Source organism: Danio rerio, chromosome 8, assembly GCF_052040795.2.
Source record: "Danio rerio strain M-AB ecotype USA chromosome 8, GRCz13ab, whole genome shotgun sequence".
Taxonomy (NCBI): domain Eukaryota; kingdom Metazoa; phylum Chordata; class Actinopteri; order Cypriniformes; family Danionidae; genus Danio; species Danio rerio.
In genome coordinates, this window is record NC_141028.1 from 35,468,300 (window position 1) to 35,485,959 (window position 17,660).

At 43.3% G+C, this 17,660-nt stretch overlaps 1 protein-coding gene across 5 annotated transcripts in view; it reads right to left on the reverse strand.

Moving 5' to 3' along the window:
• Nucleotides 1-10,696, reverse strand: part of lmx1bb (LIM homeobox transcription factor 1, beta b) — a 144,758-nt gene extending 134,062 nt beyond the window's left edge. For 2 of the 5 annotated variants that reach the window (XM_087263385.2, XM_087263383.2), the window contains exons 1-3: nucleotides 10,234-10,696; nucleotides 8,652-8,856; nucleotides 8,480-8,559 (exon numbers count right to left, since the gene is read on the reverse strand). The gene's annotated coding sequence lies outside the window, so the exon portion shown is untranslated. The remainder of the gene's footprint in view (nucleotides 1-8,479; nucleotides 8,560-8,651; nucleotides 8,857-10,233) is intronic. The other 3 variants (XM_087263382.2, XM_087263384.2, XM_087263386.2) reach the window with 3 other exon arrangements.
• Nucleotides 10,697-17,660: the final 6,964 nt, after the last annotated feature.

A 17,660-nucleotide genomic window follows, 5' to 3' on the forward strand; every position in this document is an offset into this window, starting at 1 on the left:
ATGAGTCATTAAAACTATTGTGTTTAGAAATGTGTTGAAGAAATTGGGAAAAAAATAAAAGGGGGGGGGTGGGGGCTAATAATTCAGGGGACTAATAATTCTGACTTTAACTGTATAACTATACTATAAATAAATATATATAGCTGCAGTGAGGCGACAATGCTAGCCACTGAGCCTACATGCCACATAGTTTATCAAAAGGTCTACTCATTTCTTTAAAGTAAAGCAAACTAATTGATTTAAAAGCAACAGGTTTTTCAGCAAAAGTGTAAACACTTAAAAAAAAAACAATTGAAGAGAACCCTAAAGTCTGAAAAATTATGGCAAGCCCAGTCTGGGATATTTGCACACACAATAAAGCAGTCAAATACTGTAGGCAACTAGGACATGCAACATCAAGGGGCTGTGTACACATTTTCAGCCAAATACAGGATATACTTTTTAATGCGTTTTGCCTTTTGCTTTTTTGGACTGGAAATGCACAAATCTGGAAATTGGTTAAAAAGTGAAAGTTTTGAAAAATGCTGCTATTGTCATTTCCATGTCAACACCTGAAAATGTGAGTCTTTAAAAATCATCAGGATTTACTTCACGTTACAACCAAATATGGAGACAAACTATACTACACTAATAATACATGACATTATTGTTCATAGTGTACAATAATACACTAAAACATTTGCTGTTTGTTCAAACTACTTATTTAAAATGAGCTGAAACAAAACAATTATTGAGCTTTTTGAAGGCCAACTTAATTGTTTTATGCGCAATCCACTTATATTTGTAAAACCTAATAAGCTAACTGAAGTCCTTCATGGTGTCCCAAAACAAATCATTTGTGTGGAACCCAGCATCAGCCATCATTGCGGAGCCATCATTTCCTTACAGGTACTGTTTAGTGTAAATGTGACAGCACCAACTACTGACCTGGCATATGTATTACAGTTTTACTGAATCTTTATGAAGGCATTGGATAAACAATAAAGGAATAAATGTGAATAACATCAAGCTGTGATATAAACAAAACACTACTGGCTATTTTATGAAAAGAAATGTCTCACCCTGTCGCAATGTTGCGGTTAAAATGTCCAGCTTCGTCACCCTCTTCACCCTTCACACTTGTGTATTACTCTGCCCACATACAGCAACAAGAAGAGGAAACTCTACAGTTTGACAAATATTGCTGCTGTTGGACAACATAATGTTTTTTTGAGGCTTGAGAATGTAGTTGTTTAGCAACTATGCAGTTTATTTAAAAGGACAGAGCCTATTTTAAATATTCATAATTTCGTAAAGACAGCGCATCGATGCATGTCATTGAGCAGAGTAAAAACGGTTGAAGCTGTTCTTCCACAAGACGGCGACAGAGAGGGCATAATAAGAATTTAGAAGAGAAAAACATAGTAATTTCTAACTACAGCTGATCTAATCATTACTAAACTGATAAGTGACATTCTAAGTTGATCTCTCTTTTGTATGCGGTAGTGCTGTATTTATACCATAGTAATTGTAGTTCCCCTTCGGGGGGAACTTCAGCACTATAAGTGGATTTGATTGTAAAATCCACGCATTGGGAGGTTCGGTTCAGAAGCTACTCGTCTGAAAGAGTATTGAACGGGCCAATTAAGAATGAATTGGCAGCGCAAGCCTGCGCAGGTGAGCGGCATAAGCAATCAACTGAGTATATAAGCTCACCTGGCGCCAGCAGACGCTTTCCTTTTCGCTTCAGAGACTTTCTGATCGAGTCGATGAGGGTTCCTCCTGCTGTGACCAGCGATTCTGAGCGAACGAGAGCATTCTCCCGGTCCAGAGTGTGTACACGCAGTGGCAGACGGTCGAGCTGGGTTTCTCCCTTGCCTGGCGTTCTTTGGGTCCGGTCCTCCAGAGCGGTGCGTATAAAGTTGCAAACTTCACAGAAAGAGCAACACAGTCGTGCAGCACGTCCTTATCAGGACGGCGCTCCGACTGTGCGTTTCTGGATGCGGTGGTTTCCTGTCCTCGGATGATGGGCGCGGGCACTGCGTTACATGTCTGGGGGTCCAGCATGTTAATGCGCTGCTCGCGGGCAGTTCATGTCGTCATTGCGATGCCATGACTGTTGCGCAAGATCGCGGTTAGCCTTTGCAAAAGGGCGAACCACCCCAGTTGTCCCCTGCTCTGCAGCGGGCACTCGGGTAGATCTGAGGGTTTCAGCGAGAGATAATCCGTCGCCCACGGGCCCGCGGACCTCCCGCTCCTCTAAGCGCTCCATCCAAGCTTCGGGCGGGGGAAGCGATCCGTCTAACAGATGGTAGCCCTTACGCCCGATGACACCGGAGACCAGATGTCCACCGCGGCATCGGAGGGTGGGCTTTCATTGTCCGATGATGATCCAGACCCGCTCGCCCCCTTCGGGCTGGTGAGCGCTGTCACTACGGATCCTGAAACGGACATGTTAGCCGTGCTTTCCCGGGCTGCTTCGGCCGTGGGTTGGAGATGGTTTATCCCCCAGCTCCGCGGCCGGACCGACTAGAGGGGCGTTCCCTTCTTCCCGGAGGTGCACAGTAGGCTCACGCGGTCTTGTAAAGCACTTTTTTCTGCTCGTGCTGCGTGTTCCTCCACCCTAACCACTCTTGACGGTGAAACAGCCAGGGGGTATGTGGCGATTCCTCAGGTTGAGTGCGCGATGGCGGTAAATCCGCGCGGCGCCTCTTCTTGGCGGGTTCGCCTCGTCTCCCATCCAAAGCCTGTAAGTTATCTACCTCCCTCGGAGCTAGAGCTTACATAGCTGCGGGCCAGGCTGCTTCCGCCTTGCATGCGATAGCCACCTACCAGCGCTACCAAGCGCAGGCGCTGGCCGAGCTGCACGAGGGTGGGTCCAACCCAGGCTTACGAGCTTCGCACCGCCGCCGACTTAGCTCTTCGGACTACTGAGTCCGCTGCGTGTGCGTTGGGGAGGACGATGTCCACATTAGTGGTCCAGGAGCGCCACCCCTGGCTGATATGCGCAAAGTCGACAAAGTCTGCTTTCTTGACTTCCCCATATCCCCAGCCAGGTTCGGCGACACTGTCTGTGAATTCACCCAGGAATTCAAGGCGGTGAGAGAGCAGTTGGTGGGTGATGTCTTATCGGCGGTCCGTAGCCCGCTCCGCCCGCCGTGCCATTCATACCTGCTCCTCGCCGAAGGCGCCCGCCTACGAGAGCTGCTCCGCCCCCGCACACGCCTTCGGCGAAGCGAGCGCGTCGGGCACCTCGGAAGCAGGCAGCCCCCCTGCCCAGAACGCCGCTAAGTCCGGCAACGGACCGCGAAGCGCCCCTGGGACAGGCCATCTGGAGAAGAGGGAACTTGCTCTTTCCCCGCTGGAGGGCGGGGCCCCATTTCCAACGGCACTTTTTACTGCCATGAAAACATTGTGAAAGGGCACTTTTCACTTCCCCAGATGTGACAGCCCGAAATCTGCCAGTCTGGGACGCTATGCTTTCTAGCTTGCAGATTCGGTGCGTTTCGCCAGTGGCTCACGAGCGCTGGGAGGACGGTCTCCTTTCTCCCATCCCTCGAGCCTCCCCTCCGGAGCTCGGGTTTGGAGTGAGAGCAAATATCTCACCTCCAGCTTTTCCGTGGGACCCGCGAGCTTCCCGGATCAGCACACCCACTCCGCGCTGCCCCACTGCTGGTACGTCAGCGATTGTAGCGATGAGTCCATTAGCGAGAGCTCTGCCTGCCTGGTTAGCGCGGGCCAGCTCTTCGCGGTGGCTCATACGCACAATCAGACTCGGCTATGCGATTCAGTTCGCGAAACGGCCCCCCAAGTCACGGGTGTGTATTCACCAGGGTCAGCCCCCTGTCCGCCCCTGTCTTGCGAGAGGAGATTGCTGTCCTCCTGGCGAAGGATGCAATCGAGCCGCTCCCTCCAGCCGAGATGGAGAGCGGGTTTTACAGCCCACGCTTCATCGTGCCCAAAAAGAGCGGTGGGTTACGGCCAATCCTAGATCTGCGAGTTTTGAACCGCTGCCTGCACAAGCTGCCGTTCAGAATGCTAACGCAGAAGCGCATCCTCCGGTGCGTTCGTCCTCTGGGTTGGTCTGCAGCATTAGACCTGATGGACGCGTATTTCCATGTCTCCACTCTTCCTCGCCACCGACAGTTTCTGCGGTTTGCGTTTGAAGGTCGAGCTTGGCAATACAAAGCCCTCCCCTTCGGGCTCTCTCTGTCTCCGCGGGTCCTCACCAAGCCCGCGGAGGGTGCCTCAGCGCCCCTTCGGCTCGCGGGCATCTGCATACTCAATTTCTTTACGACTGGCTGAATTTGCCCTCTCTTTGATTATGCACAGAGTTGATTATGCACAGAGACAAAGTGCTCTGGCACTTCCACCTGTGGGGGTTTCAGGTCAACCGAGAAAAGAGCAAACTCGCCCCCGTGCAGAGGATCTCTTCTCTCGGGCTGGAGCTGGACTCGGTCACCATGGCAGCGCGCCTCTCCGGAGAGCGCGCTCAGCTGATGCTGTACTGTCTGAGAGAGCTCGACAGTAAAATAGTGGTCCCACTGAAACAATTTCAGAGGCTCCTGGGGCATATGGCATCCGCAGCCGCTTCATGCCGCTCGGATTATTCTATATGAGACCACTTCAGCACTGGCTTCACGATCGAGTCCCCAGACGCGCATGGCACGCGCGCGCACACCGAGTCTCTGTTACTGCGCTGTGTCGCCGCGCCCTCAGCCCTTGGAGCGACCCCTCGTTCCTACAGGCCTGGGTGTCTCTAGAACAGGCGTCCAGTCTTGTTGTCGTTTCAGCAGACGCTTCCAACACGGGCTGGGGGGCTGTGCGTTGCGGGCATGCGGCTGCGGACCTGTGGAAAGGTACCCAGTTGCATTGGCATATCGCCTGGAGCTGTTGGCAGTGTTCCTCGCTCTCCACCGTTTTTTTCCGGTGCTGGAGCGGCAACACGTGCTGGTCAGGACGGACAGTACGGCGGCGGTGGCGTATATCAGCCGTATAGGGGGTATGCGCTCTCGCCGCATGTCTCAGCTCGCCCGCCGTCTGCTCCTCTGGAGTCATCCGCGGCTGAAATCGCTGCACGCCATTCATATTCAGCCAAGCTCAACCGTGCAGCCGATGCACTCTCACGGCAGCCTTGCGTCCTGGAGCATGGAGACTCCACCCCGAGTCTGTTCAGCTGATATGGGCGCGATTCGGGGAAGCCCAGATCGATCTGTTGCTTCCCCCGAGATCGCTCATTGCCAGTTGTTCTTTCCCTGACCGAGCGCTCTCGGCACGGATGCACTGGCTTACAGCTGGCCTCGGGGCACGCGCAATACGCGTTTCCCCCAGTGAGCCTGCTCGCGCAGTTACTGTGCATGGTCAGGGAGGACGAGGAACAGGTTGCTGGTTGCGCCCCTCTGGCTCAACCGGACCTGGATGTCAGAGCTCTCCCTCGCGATAGCCCTCCCCTGGCAGTCCCTTCGAGAGAGCACCTACTCTCTCAGGGACAGGGCACCACCTGGCACCCTCGCCGATCTTTGGAGCTTTTTAGACGCGAGGAAGACTTAGGTAACCTCCGATTGCGGTGGCTAATACCGTCACTCGGGCTAGAGCCCCCTCCCCGAGCGCGCCTATGCCCTGACGTGAAGTCTATTCACTGAATGGTGTGTCTCTCGCTGAGAAGACCCCCGTAATTTGCCAGATCAGCGTTGTGCTTTCTTTACGCCGAGAGAAGCTGGAGAGCAGGCTGTCGCCCTCCACACTCAAGGTTACGTGGCTGCCATCTCCGCTCTCATAACGCGGTGGCTGGCAGCACCGTGGGAACGCATAACCTCATCATCCGGTTCCTCAGGGGCGTTAAGCGAATTAATCCACCCCGCCCCCTCTCATGCCCTCTTAGGATCTCGCCCTCGCTACACAAGCCGCGTCAGATCCCTTCGATCCTCGACTCAGTATATTTCTGTCCCTGAAGACAGCTCTGCTGGTCGCGTTGATATCGATCAGAGGGTCGGGGACCCGGAGGCATTTTTCGGTCAGTGACTCGTGCCTGTAATTGGGCTGGCTTCTCTCACGTATGAGACCCCGCCCGCGATATGTGCCCAAGGTTCCTACCACTCCGTTTTAATACGAGGTAGTGAGCCTGCAAGCGCTGCCCTCGGAGGAGGCAGACCCAGCCCTTATTTATTGTCCAGTTCGCGTTTTGCGTATTATCCGGACCGAACTCAGAGTTTAGATCATCTGAGCAGCTCTTCGTCTGTTATAGCGGTCGGCAGCAGGGAAGTGCCGTACCGAAATAAGTTCCCACTAGATTGTGGATGCCTTCTTTCACTATCAGAGCCGAGATGAGCCGCGTCCCCCGAGAGCGCGTGCGCACTCCACTCGGAGCTTCGCATCCTCTCGAGCGCGCGCACGCGGCGCCCCTCTAACAGACATCTGTAGAGCTGCGGGCTGGATGACACCCAACAGATTTGCAAGGTTTTACAATCTGCGAGTGGAGCCGGTTTCCTCCAGGGTATTAGGTAACCCTTGGTGATTGAGGAAACAATTCGGTAGGGTGTTGAAACACGCTTGCTGCGCCATTTTCCCTAACACGGAGATACGTGCGCCTTTTTATCTGTCAGTAAAGTTCCCCGTCAGGTGAGCCCTGCAGATTCCTCCGTGGCCCCCAGCACTGACTCAGCGGAGGAGTCACTTGCTGGCCCACTACGTTAGGTCTGCCCGCTGGTCAGCCCGCGTTTTGGGTAAAGGTGCCTGCTATGCGTGGTCCCCACTAGGCGATCCCATATGCTTATTCAGCCATGGTTAAGTCCCCCCCTGGGCAGACCCGTGTCTTCCCTCCCCGCTAACCACTCTTTTGCTATGCGTACTCCCCCTTTTAGGGCTAGTCCATATGTAAATTCTGCCATCTATCCCCCCTTGGGTAACGGATGGCCTCCGCAGCGTCCTCCCTATCGGGATTGCACGCTTCCCAACGTACTGTCGTATTTTCCTAGAATTATCTAGATGCTCACGACTTCCCAAAAAAATATATATAAATCCGTAAAACTTCTGTTGAAGTAGGATAAATTAGGGCCAGGGACACGTTGGAGGACCGCGCCCCCCATGATGTGGGTGCGTCACGCTTGCTTGACTATCTCCTCATCGGGGGTGTTGGTAAGGTGCAGTCATTATGGCGCTTTCAATGGGCTCCCAATGCGTGGATTTTACAATCAAATCCACTTATAGTGCTGAAGTTCCCCCCGAAGGGGAACGTTCGAGGTTACTAAAGTAACCCTTCGTTCCCCGAGGAGGGGAACGGAAGCACTATACTCCGTCGCCATAATGACTGTCCCTTAGCTGTTGAAAGTCTCTTCAGCTTAAAAAGGATAGCGTCTGCTGGCGCCAGGTGAGCTTATATACTCAGTTGATTGCTTATGCCGCTCACCTGCACAGGCTTGCGCTGCCAATTCATTCTTAATTGGCCCGTTCAATACTCTTTCAGACGAGTAGCTTCTGAACCGAACCTCCCAATGCGTGGATTTTACAATCAAATCCACTTATAGTGCTTCCGTTCCCCTCCTCGGGGAACGAAGGGTTACTTTAGTAACCTCGAACGTTTGTTGAGTGTGAGATGGGACTTTGAATATTAGGAATATATGTATTTTGTGTTGGCCACTCTTTGTATATCCCTGAGTTACTTTTTGGTTGGCCATCTGTTTGTTTCTAATAAGTCTCCAGTTATCGTTACTGCAGACTAGTTCAGTAAAAAGAAAGAAAAGAAATGCCCGCATGTGTTTAGCGTTTTTCCTGATTGCAAACTCAACAGTAATCTAATAGGGATTGCACTGCTTTGGTCTTTTCGAGGATAATCATTGTGATCTCCCAAATGTAACAGTGAAACACTGGGAAATCTCTGTAGACTGATGGCATTATATGCCCTTTAGCCTTATAATCTAAAAATGTGAGCAAAACCACCTGTTTTGTCCTCACTTTAGATATTATGCAGGAGAATCATTCAAATCATATCTCTAAAGTGACATTTGTGAAGTAGAAACGGTTCTTGCTGTTCCGACGTCAGATGTGAATTAATGGCGGAAGAAAGTAGTTCCTCATACAAAAGGTTTTTTTTCTCCGTGTTTGATATTCTTTTTTATAAACACGATTGTGTCGTCAAACTGTTGTGTAAACGCAGCACCACACTCGTAGCAGAATTATGAGAAAGTTACAATCTTGAAAGTACACTGTTTATATTATGCATTTTATTTAGCAATTATTTTATGTTTGGCCTGTAATCATTAGTTTCTGAAAAGAGTTTATATTTCCTGAGTATTTATTTTAGATTTCTACATGCTTGAGCCTAGAAGTTCTAAATAAAGGGAGAATATGGTCACAAATGAATGAGTAGATTTTAGAGTTTATACTTTAAAACACAAAAAGAACTTTACATGTGGTCAATATATAGAAAGAAGTAAATGAATGAATTTACAGAAATGGCACTATATTGTGATATATATCATTATCATAATATAAAATTACTTACAGTAAATCATAAGATGAGATTTTTGTCGCCCAGACCTAATCCACACACATTTCTGCAGAAAACCTCAATTAAATTGAAATCTAAAACAGAATGCAAAACGTAGAGAACTTATTCAGACATGGCAAACACACAGTTAAAATCTTGGAAGTGTTATAGCAGAAAAGCAGCTCACAACGACTGAAGCTCTTCAGGTTTGTATCCGAGTTTTGGTCATCATTCACTGGTTTTGTCTGCTCTCCTGTTAGACCTGCACTTCTGAAGGCTTTAGTGGTCAGATGTAGTTACCGGATGAAACCTGGAGGTGTGAGTGGATTCAGTGCAGGATTTATAGCTGCGCTTTACCCCATCAAAGGTCAGTATGGAGGACGAGTTACAGACTAGAAGAGAACACACCAGAGCCATTATAACTGAGAGGTTCGCCAGCTTTCCAGGTGCCTAATTAACTTTTTGAAACATCAGAATTAAGACACATATTCATGCATATTATTGAGTGCTCTTCTTAATGTTGTTGTTGTTGTATAATAAAAAAATAATGTTTAAAAAAAGGAAAAGTATATGAAAAACTAAAAATAAAGTAAAATACAGGGTTTCTGAACTCTTTAGGATCATGAAGAATAAAATTTTTAGACTTGTATAGGGCTAAATGCAAAGACGTTTTTAAATGGCTCTAATTAGTTTTGTCTTAGCCGCATATTTGAAATGATGTGTCAAAACAAGCAGACCTAGTTGTATACATAATTTTTTTTAACATAACTTAAAAAAAAAACTCTTAAAAAACTAAATGTATGCACAACAGACTGTTATAATGTAAGTTATGAATAGTTTTGCTAAAAGTTTTGAGATGTATTGTTGGTGATTGAAAGTGTATTAGATCGATTGGGTAGCTTTCACATAAAAACAAAGGAAAATTAAGACCCTTTTAAAATGATTTGAGCCATACAAGACAATAATTCAGTGAATTTAAGACTTTTTAGGGCCTAAAATTTAGATTTTTAAAACTAAAAACATTTTAAGATATTTTGAGACTCAGCGAAGACAGCTTAGGCTGTCGTTTCAGTGTGACTGAAGAAAATTTAATGCGCTGGCCAGTTTGTTATTTAAATTAATTATATGTAAATGACAATATGCTAGTTTTTAATTTAAAACTTTGACTGATTACTATTTTTTTATTATATATGATGTATTAAATAGAGGGTCTAAGCCGAAAAGAAAATGATGTAATAAGTATGCATTTTAAAAAAATAATTAATGTTCTAATATTTCTTCATTCAAAATTTTTAGGAAATATTATTTCATCCAACCAGCTAGACCCGCAAAAAACGGTGCTTAAAATATGACTCTAAAATGCAACCAATTGATCTTCCTAATTAAATAAAAAATGAGGTAAATAACTGCAAAAGGTAAGGTTTTAAAAGGTTTTATATTGTATAAATAAATTTAAAAAACAAAGCATATTAAGATGGTGATTATATTCATATATATATATATATATATATATATATATATATATATATATATATATATATATATATATATATATAATTTGTTTTTCTTTTTACTAGAAATGACAAAAATGTATGTACAATGTATGCTAATCTGTTATACAATTTCATTCAAAGAGATCACTTAAACTGTCTATCCACGTGATTTATGGATTCTTAATTTATGATTTTAAACAACAAGGTCGGACCACAGAACTATGCATCAGTGAACAGGAAGTATGCCATTCATTGAAGTTATTAGTGCAGACCCACCTGTATTTAGACGCGACCCGCTTGAACTTTCATTTACAAACTTTTCATGCATTCTTTATTTCACAAATATGATTACCGATTTCGAAATAATGAAACACGAAATAAGTAACTAACCAGTCATCAGGCCAACTGGAAATCGTCCAACAAACGTAATTAAGCACGGTTTAAGTCGCAAGTAAATCCTGAAAAATACGGCTCTCTGGGGGAGTGTCGGCCATAACAAGAAAACAAGCTCGCTCTACAAAATCCCCCTCTGTAGTTGTCAGTGTTTTCCCCCTGGACCACTTTCTGAATCATAAACATCTTAACAGGGCCGGCGTCCCCCGGGAGCCCTGCATTGCTTCCTACAAGCCGAGCTCTTATTGCCTCCAGGTGGCGGAGGAAAAGAGCACTGGCCGGCCATAAATGTCCCATAAACTGCGAGTGGCACCTCCAGAGGTGGATGGGGTCACTGCACCTGTCTGATCTGAGGACGGAGACTTGAGCTTCCTTTGTCCAATAATCACTCAAACACTCCATCACTCCTGCTCTTTTTCTTACTCACTATTATATATATATAAAAACAAAAATATATTTTGACTGAGAGTTAGAAAAAATTAAAATAAAAGTAAGATGTGGAGGGATGTACAATATAATATTCATTATTAATAATTAATTTACAATAGTTAATAATATAATGCAAAATGTAATTAAATTCTAATGTTTTAATATAATATGCCCAAAAACATGAATTATTTTCACATCATTAAATTTCTTATAAATTTCTATATTTTAAAGTCTGTTATTTTACGGTAAATTTCTGTAATTTAACAGCCGTTATTTTACTTCTTTTTACAGTGTAACTATACCACTAACATGGATTTATTATGCTAAATAAGTTAAACATTAACCAAAAAGAAAAAATAAATAAATATAATAACATATAATAACAATAATAGTAAATATAAATTATGCCTTTTTTTACATAACTAAAGTTTGTAAATGTTAATGTATATTGTATGGCCTATTTTGGTGGAGAACGGTCCATTAGTAAACACTATAAATATAATAGTTTCTCCTTTAATCTTGACCATCATGGTTATTAAAAAAAAAGAAACTGCATGCGCTGCATTACCTCCAACCTAATATTATTCATATTGTCCATTATATGATAAGGACACACACTTGTGTCATTTTTTATAGCACATTGTTAAATGTGTAGCATGTGTCGGGTGGTGAGCGGCCCATGGAGACCAGCATCCTTTTGGTCAGCTTTAATTGGCCCTCATGCCTGGACATGGGGCTATGGTGCTTTGATCTCACTTTAAAGAGCTAATTGATCTCCATGTTCAGAGTACTTTGAGCCATCCTGAAGGGGAGAAGAGAACCAACAAAAGCAACAAAGCTTTTCTGAACTGAAAGCTCTGCCAAAAAGTTTCCCAGAGATGGGTTCCGGCTGGAAGGGCATCCCCTGCGTAAATGTGCTGGATAAGTTGGCAGTTCATTCCGTTGTGGCGACCTCAGATTAATAAAGGGACTAAGCCGAAAAGAAAATGAATGAATGAATGAAGTCCTGCCAAAAAAATTTATTTGCTCATCATTTATTCACCCTGAAGTGGTTTCAGATCTATATAAAAGTTTATTATTTTTCTTCTACTGAACAAAAAAACTATATATTATGGGTAATGCTGGAAACCAGTAGTCATTGACATCCATAGACAGAAAATTAAAATACAATGGAAGTCATTGATAACTGGTTTTCAACTGTCTTCAAAATATCTTCTTTTGTGATCAACAGGTGAAAGAAACTCAAACAGGTTTGGAAACAGTACATTATTTTGTCATTTTGGAAAATAAAAATTCACAATGAACAAGCGGAAAGTTATTATTCTAGGGGAGAATAATGGGGAGAAACTTGCAATATGTCTTTTTAGGGCTGGGCAAGTTACCACATTATTATAGTTAATGCAGTATTTTTTTTTATTATTATTTTTTAAAGTCCATTGCTCTGTGGCTCTGAATACACACAGAGGCAGACAATTGGTCATGGGGTGGGATGTTTACAGTACTGACTTTGGATGGGTCATCGTGAGTCTCAACCAATTAGAACATTTGAGATGGGCCTTATTGTTGGGTTCACACCACAAGCAGAGCACCACGTCACTTGCTCTAGCTTACTCGTGGGATGTTTTTCATCTCAAGATAATTTTCCACTCAAATTGAATCACTTGAATTTGCGCAGAAGACGTGATTGAGGTGAATCCCACATATTTGCAGCAACATGTCATGTATTCCATGCAGGGCCGGATTAAGAATAAATGGTCGCTGGGGCTATGGCAAATCCAAGGGCCCCCCATTTAATTTTTTTTAGCTCACAAAAGTACATATATATGTACTATATATATATATATATATATATATATATATATATATATATATATATATATATATATATATAGGCCTGCAAGTAGACAAAACTAAGTAACGATATAGGCTAATATAAAAGCCAAAATCAGCTAAAAAAAACACAAAACAAAAAAATACTTCCTAAATGAGTGCTTTAAAATGAATATCTAAATGGGTTTACCTTTAAAACGTTTATTAAGAACTTTAGCTGACCATAAATCCCTAATATATTTTATGTCCATGCTTCAAACATTCAAAATAGCTTATTGTGGTCTTTTGAGTTACAGAAGGCTATAGATCCTTATTTTAATTATTTATTTATTTGTTGCATCAGATATAATGTCTAATAAAAGCCAGCGCCAATATTTCATTGCTCCATATTACTGTCGTTTTCATATAAGGGCAAATTTAACATTCATAAAAAAGTTTGCTTTTTAACTGGTTCAGTTAGACTTACTGTCAAGCATAACAGAATGAGTCCATTCTGTATGATTAAGCCTATTCCAGCTTCTGTTATAACTTTTACAAGTGTATCAATGAAGATTGCTTGAATTTTTTATATTTTTTCCTACGGCGAGCTTGGTTAACCTACCTTTGACTGGACGATTCGCACGGTAGTGCCGAAATAAAAGACTGTCCTGTGAAAATTGGGACATCTGATCATCTTTATGGGTGACTAAAACAGGGCTGTTTAATATTCTGATTGGGCTACAGCCACTCCGAGCCCCAGTTTAGCACCGGCGTCACTGTTTTTGAACAGCAATGAACTGAAAGGAATGCTAGCCCTTACGTTTATCCGGCCCTGATTCCATGTCATTCTCAGCGCCTGGAGGAAATTCACCTGTATTCACACATTTGCACTAACTTTATATGTAATGTAGGTACTTAATTTTGCTTTAGGTTTGAATCCAGCATATTTAGGGAGTAGTGAACACTGTTTAGGGACCCTGTAATTCTCTCTGTAATTAGCTATCAAGATTGTTATCAGAGAACAGTGTGGTGCAATGACAGGAACTGAGAACCACTGATTGTTTAATGATCACTAAATGCCATGGCAGTGTCAAATAGCTTTGGTTTTATATTTAATTTGAATGAACTAATGTTTTAATTAAAATTCCCAAGATATTTTAAATTTCAATAAATTAAGGGAATACTGCTATAAAAGTGTGTTTTTGCACTTTTTTCATATACCAGAAATGAAAAAATAAAAGTGCACAATACACTATGCTGGCAGCTAGCTCTCTGCAACTCTCACATGGTCGCTCACTGAAGCTAAACAGGCCTGTGCCCGGTCAGTAACAGGATAGAAGACCACATGGGAAGGCTAGGGTGTAACTGTAAGTGGTGTTCGTGAGACCAGCAGGGAGCACTCAACCTGTGGTCTGTGTGGGTCCTGCTGCCCTGGTATAGTGACAGGGAGTCTATACTGTTAAACGAGCGCCGTCTTGCAAATGAGATCTTAAAATTGAGGTCCCAACTGGGGTCTTTTAAAATGCCAACATATCCTTCAAAAAAGAGTAGGGGTTTAACCCCGGCATCCTGGCCAAATTTGCCCACTGGTCTCATTATCGCTTGCAAACCATATCCTCACAATGCATACAAAAAAAAAAAAAAAAACACTTTGCAAACCCTCACAACACATGCACATTAAGAAACGTATGGCAAATCCTCACAACATGAACATTTTGATCTGAAAAAAAGAGGTCTGCGGTTAGCACATTGCAGTTGTATTGTTTCCTAGTATGTAGTTTTTATTTTGACTTTTAACAAATAATGAAGCATTGCAAATTTATTTTCATTAGCCTTGATATTATATTTATTTGGGGATATTAAGTTAATTTAGTCTAATAGTTTCACAATTACGCATCAGGACAGTATGGTGACGCAGTGGGTAGCTATGTCGCCTTACAGCAAGGTTGCTGGTTCAAGCCTCAGCTGGGTCAGTTGGCATTTCTGTGTGAAGTTTGCGTGTTCTCCCTGTGTTCGTGTGGGTTCTCTCTAGGTGCTCCTGTTCTTCACAGTCCAAATGTGTTGTAAGGATTTGCATTGTGTTTCTTAATGAGCATGTGTGGTGAAAATGTGCAGCACATTCTCTATTTGTGTTTGCTGAATGAGAAGTTGCTCTCAAACTGATGAAGATGTTTTCTTAATTTGCTGGTGTTTTTTCTATTTCATGTGTTTTCTTAAGTTCCAGCACATTAAGGTCTCCCGGCTACCATATAAACAGTAAAACTGGGAAAAGATGGGATGGTGGTGGGGCTAAGAAGAACAGGACAGGGGATTAAACCCTAAAAAACAGAGAGAGATCAGCTCACGCCCGAGCCCATTGCTCCTCAATTACTCTAATGTGCCTCATATGGCAGAAAGAGAGAGAGAGAGAGAGAGAGAGAGAGAGAGAGAGAGAGAGAGAGAGAGAGAGAAAGAGAGAGAGTCCTGCACTTGCCTTGCTCTTTGATTGGACTCTTCAATGTGTGCCAGATCCAGACGGTATGGGTTACGCCTCCCCCTCAAGTCCCTTTTCAGCTTGTTAAGGGAGAGGTGAAGACCACACGTCTCAATCTCCTGCAACGGTTTGCTCTGTTAAACTCCAGATGACGTCATCAACAAAGAAACTCATGAAAATAAATGTACAGATGTTTTATGGCTTGTACTGCATAGCCTTTGTTAAAGGTGATTGGTGAAATAAGAGAATAACCGATGTGTAGAGCTGCAATCATTCAGTGCTCGATCAGTCATAATGCATCTAAGTTTATGTTGAGTCTTGGCCAGTTGGATATTTTATTACAAACACATTTTGATTCAAAGTAGAGAGGACAGGAAAGGATGGGGGGGAGAGAGAGAAAATGGAAGTGGTTTCTAAATGAGGCTAGCATTGAACTTTAAAAATGCACAAACAAATAGCACACCACTAAGCCACGCCTCCATTTTTATGAAAAATTATGCAAGTTCATGCAGGTCAACATCATGCTTTAAAAATCAGGTCAGCTTTCACAAAAATCAATTAAATTTATAAAAAAAATAAATCAAATGCAAAGGCATAGTTCACCTAACTTAGTTAGTTAGGCATAGTTATCATCATTTAATCAGGCTTCTCTTGTCGCAAACCTTTCCTTTTTCTTCTTCTTTTTTCTATTGAACACATGCACACACACACACACACACACACACACAAAAATATTTTGAAAAATTTCGGAAACCTGTAGCCTTGACTACATGTCATGAAGAAACAGGACGTAAGACCTCTAATTGGTCAGTTAGGTAGTGGTGTTGAGTATGAGCAGAGCCAGAGAGCTGTGGTAGTGGACTGAGGCTGGTAGCAGGAGGCTTCACAAGTGTCAAGTCCCTTAGAGGAGCTCCAGATTGATACTTTTGTGCTTATTTTATGATTAAATATGTTAAATGTTAGGTGTTACAGTGCTCAGTGGTTAGCAATGTTGCCTGACAGCAAGAAGTTCACTGGTTTGAGTCCTGACCGGGTCAGTTGGCATTTCTGTATGGAGTTTTCCTGTTCTCCCCATGTTTGCGTGGGTTTCCTCCGCGGTTTCTCCCACAGGCCAAAGACATGTGGTACAAGTGAATTGGATAAACTAAATTGGACAGAGTGCATTTGCGTGAATGAGTATGTATGAATGTTTCCCAGTGCTGGGTTGCAGCTGGATGGGCATCCACTGTGTAAAACATATGCTAGATAAGTTGGCGGCTTATAGCTGTGACAACCCCTGGTTAATAAAGGGAGTTAGTTTGAAGGAAAATGAATGAATGAATGGTAAATGTTTGCCGGTTTCCACCTTTTTCTTCCCAGAACAAGTGTGAGTTTGAGCTACATCTACTGTCGAAAACCCAAAACATCAGCAAACAAACTCAACAAATTGGAACACACATATAGAAACCTCACTTATATAAGTTTAAATGCTAACAATGGTGTCGGCTAAATGCAACGTATGCACCGTGGGGTATTTCAATCAATCGATGCAGAAGTATAAACTGACAAATTATGCACTGCATTTTTCAAATAGTGTCAGAGGTTTTTTGTAACATTAAGCAAAGCAGCCAATATTAGACCATTCCTATCAGAACATGCTGCTTGTCTAAGCTCTTGTTTTGTACAGGCGGGATTACTGTAATGCACTCTTGGCTGGGTTCTTAATCAACACCATCAAGCCTTAGCAGCTGTTTCAGAATGTGGCTGTGAGTGTGGTCTTTAACAAAAGCAAATCACACCTTTATTCGTAAATCTACACAATATACACTGGCTGCCAATCACAGCTCACATCAATTACAAGGTGCTTTGCCTAAACAACCACTGGCCCTGCAGGCATTTACCTTAACTCAGCATTTCATGGTTATGGGCCAGGCAGGACTCTGCAGGAATCAGCAACCGAACATGCCTTTGGTGCCATCACAAAGGGGCACAAAATCCATTGCAAGGACTTTCACCTTTAATGTTCCATATTGATGGAATGGCTTACCTAAGGAGAAGCTGATTCTCTGGATATTTTTAAAAAAATGGCTGAAGACAATTCTGTTGTCAATACTTGCACTTCCAACAACAGCACTCCATATTCCATAGATTCTAACTTGACTATTAAAAGGAATTGAGAAAATGTTAAAAAGGTCCTCCACATATACAGTACAAACTTCTGTTGTGGAACCCTATGCACACATAGACTAATAGGACACCTAATCTGTTCCTACGTTGACCTAAAATCAATGAGCTTGATCCTCAACATTGTAAATGCTCAGTGTTGTTCTATGTTGTTCACCTGTGTTTAGATCTACGACAGGGGTTACATTCATAATCTGTGTGGTCATTTTCTCTTGTGCTGTGGTTTGAACGTTTGTCTTTGATGAACGAAACCTCCTTGAACCAAATTGTTAAGTAGGTTGGTAAGAGTATTGTGGAAACTTAAAGCAGTCTAGTATGAATTTACTTTAGTCAATTGCAGCATAAAAGTGATTTAAAAGTGATTAACTAATTAGAAACGCTATGCTGAATCATACACATTTTTTTTTTAATTGCAGAAATGATTTCAGCAAAATCA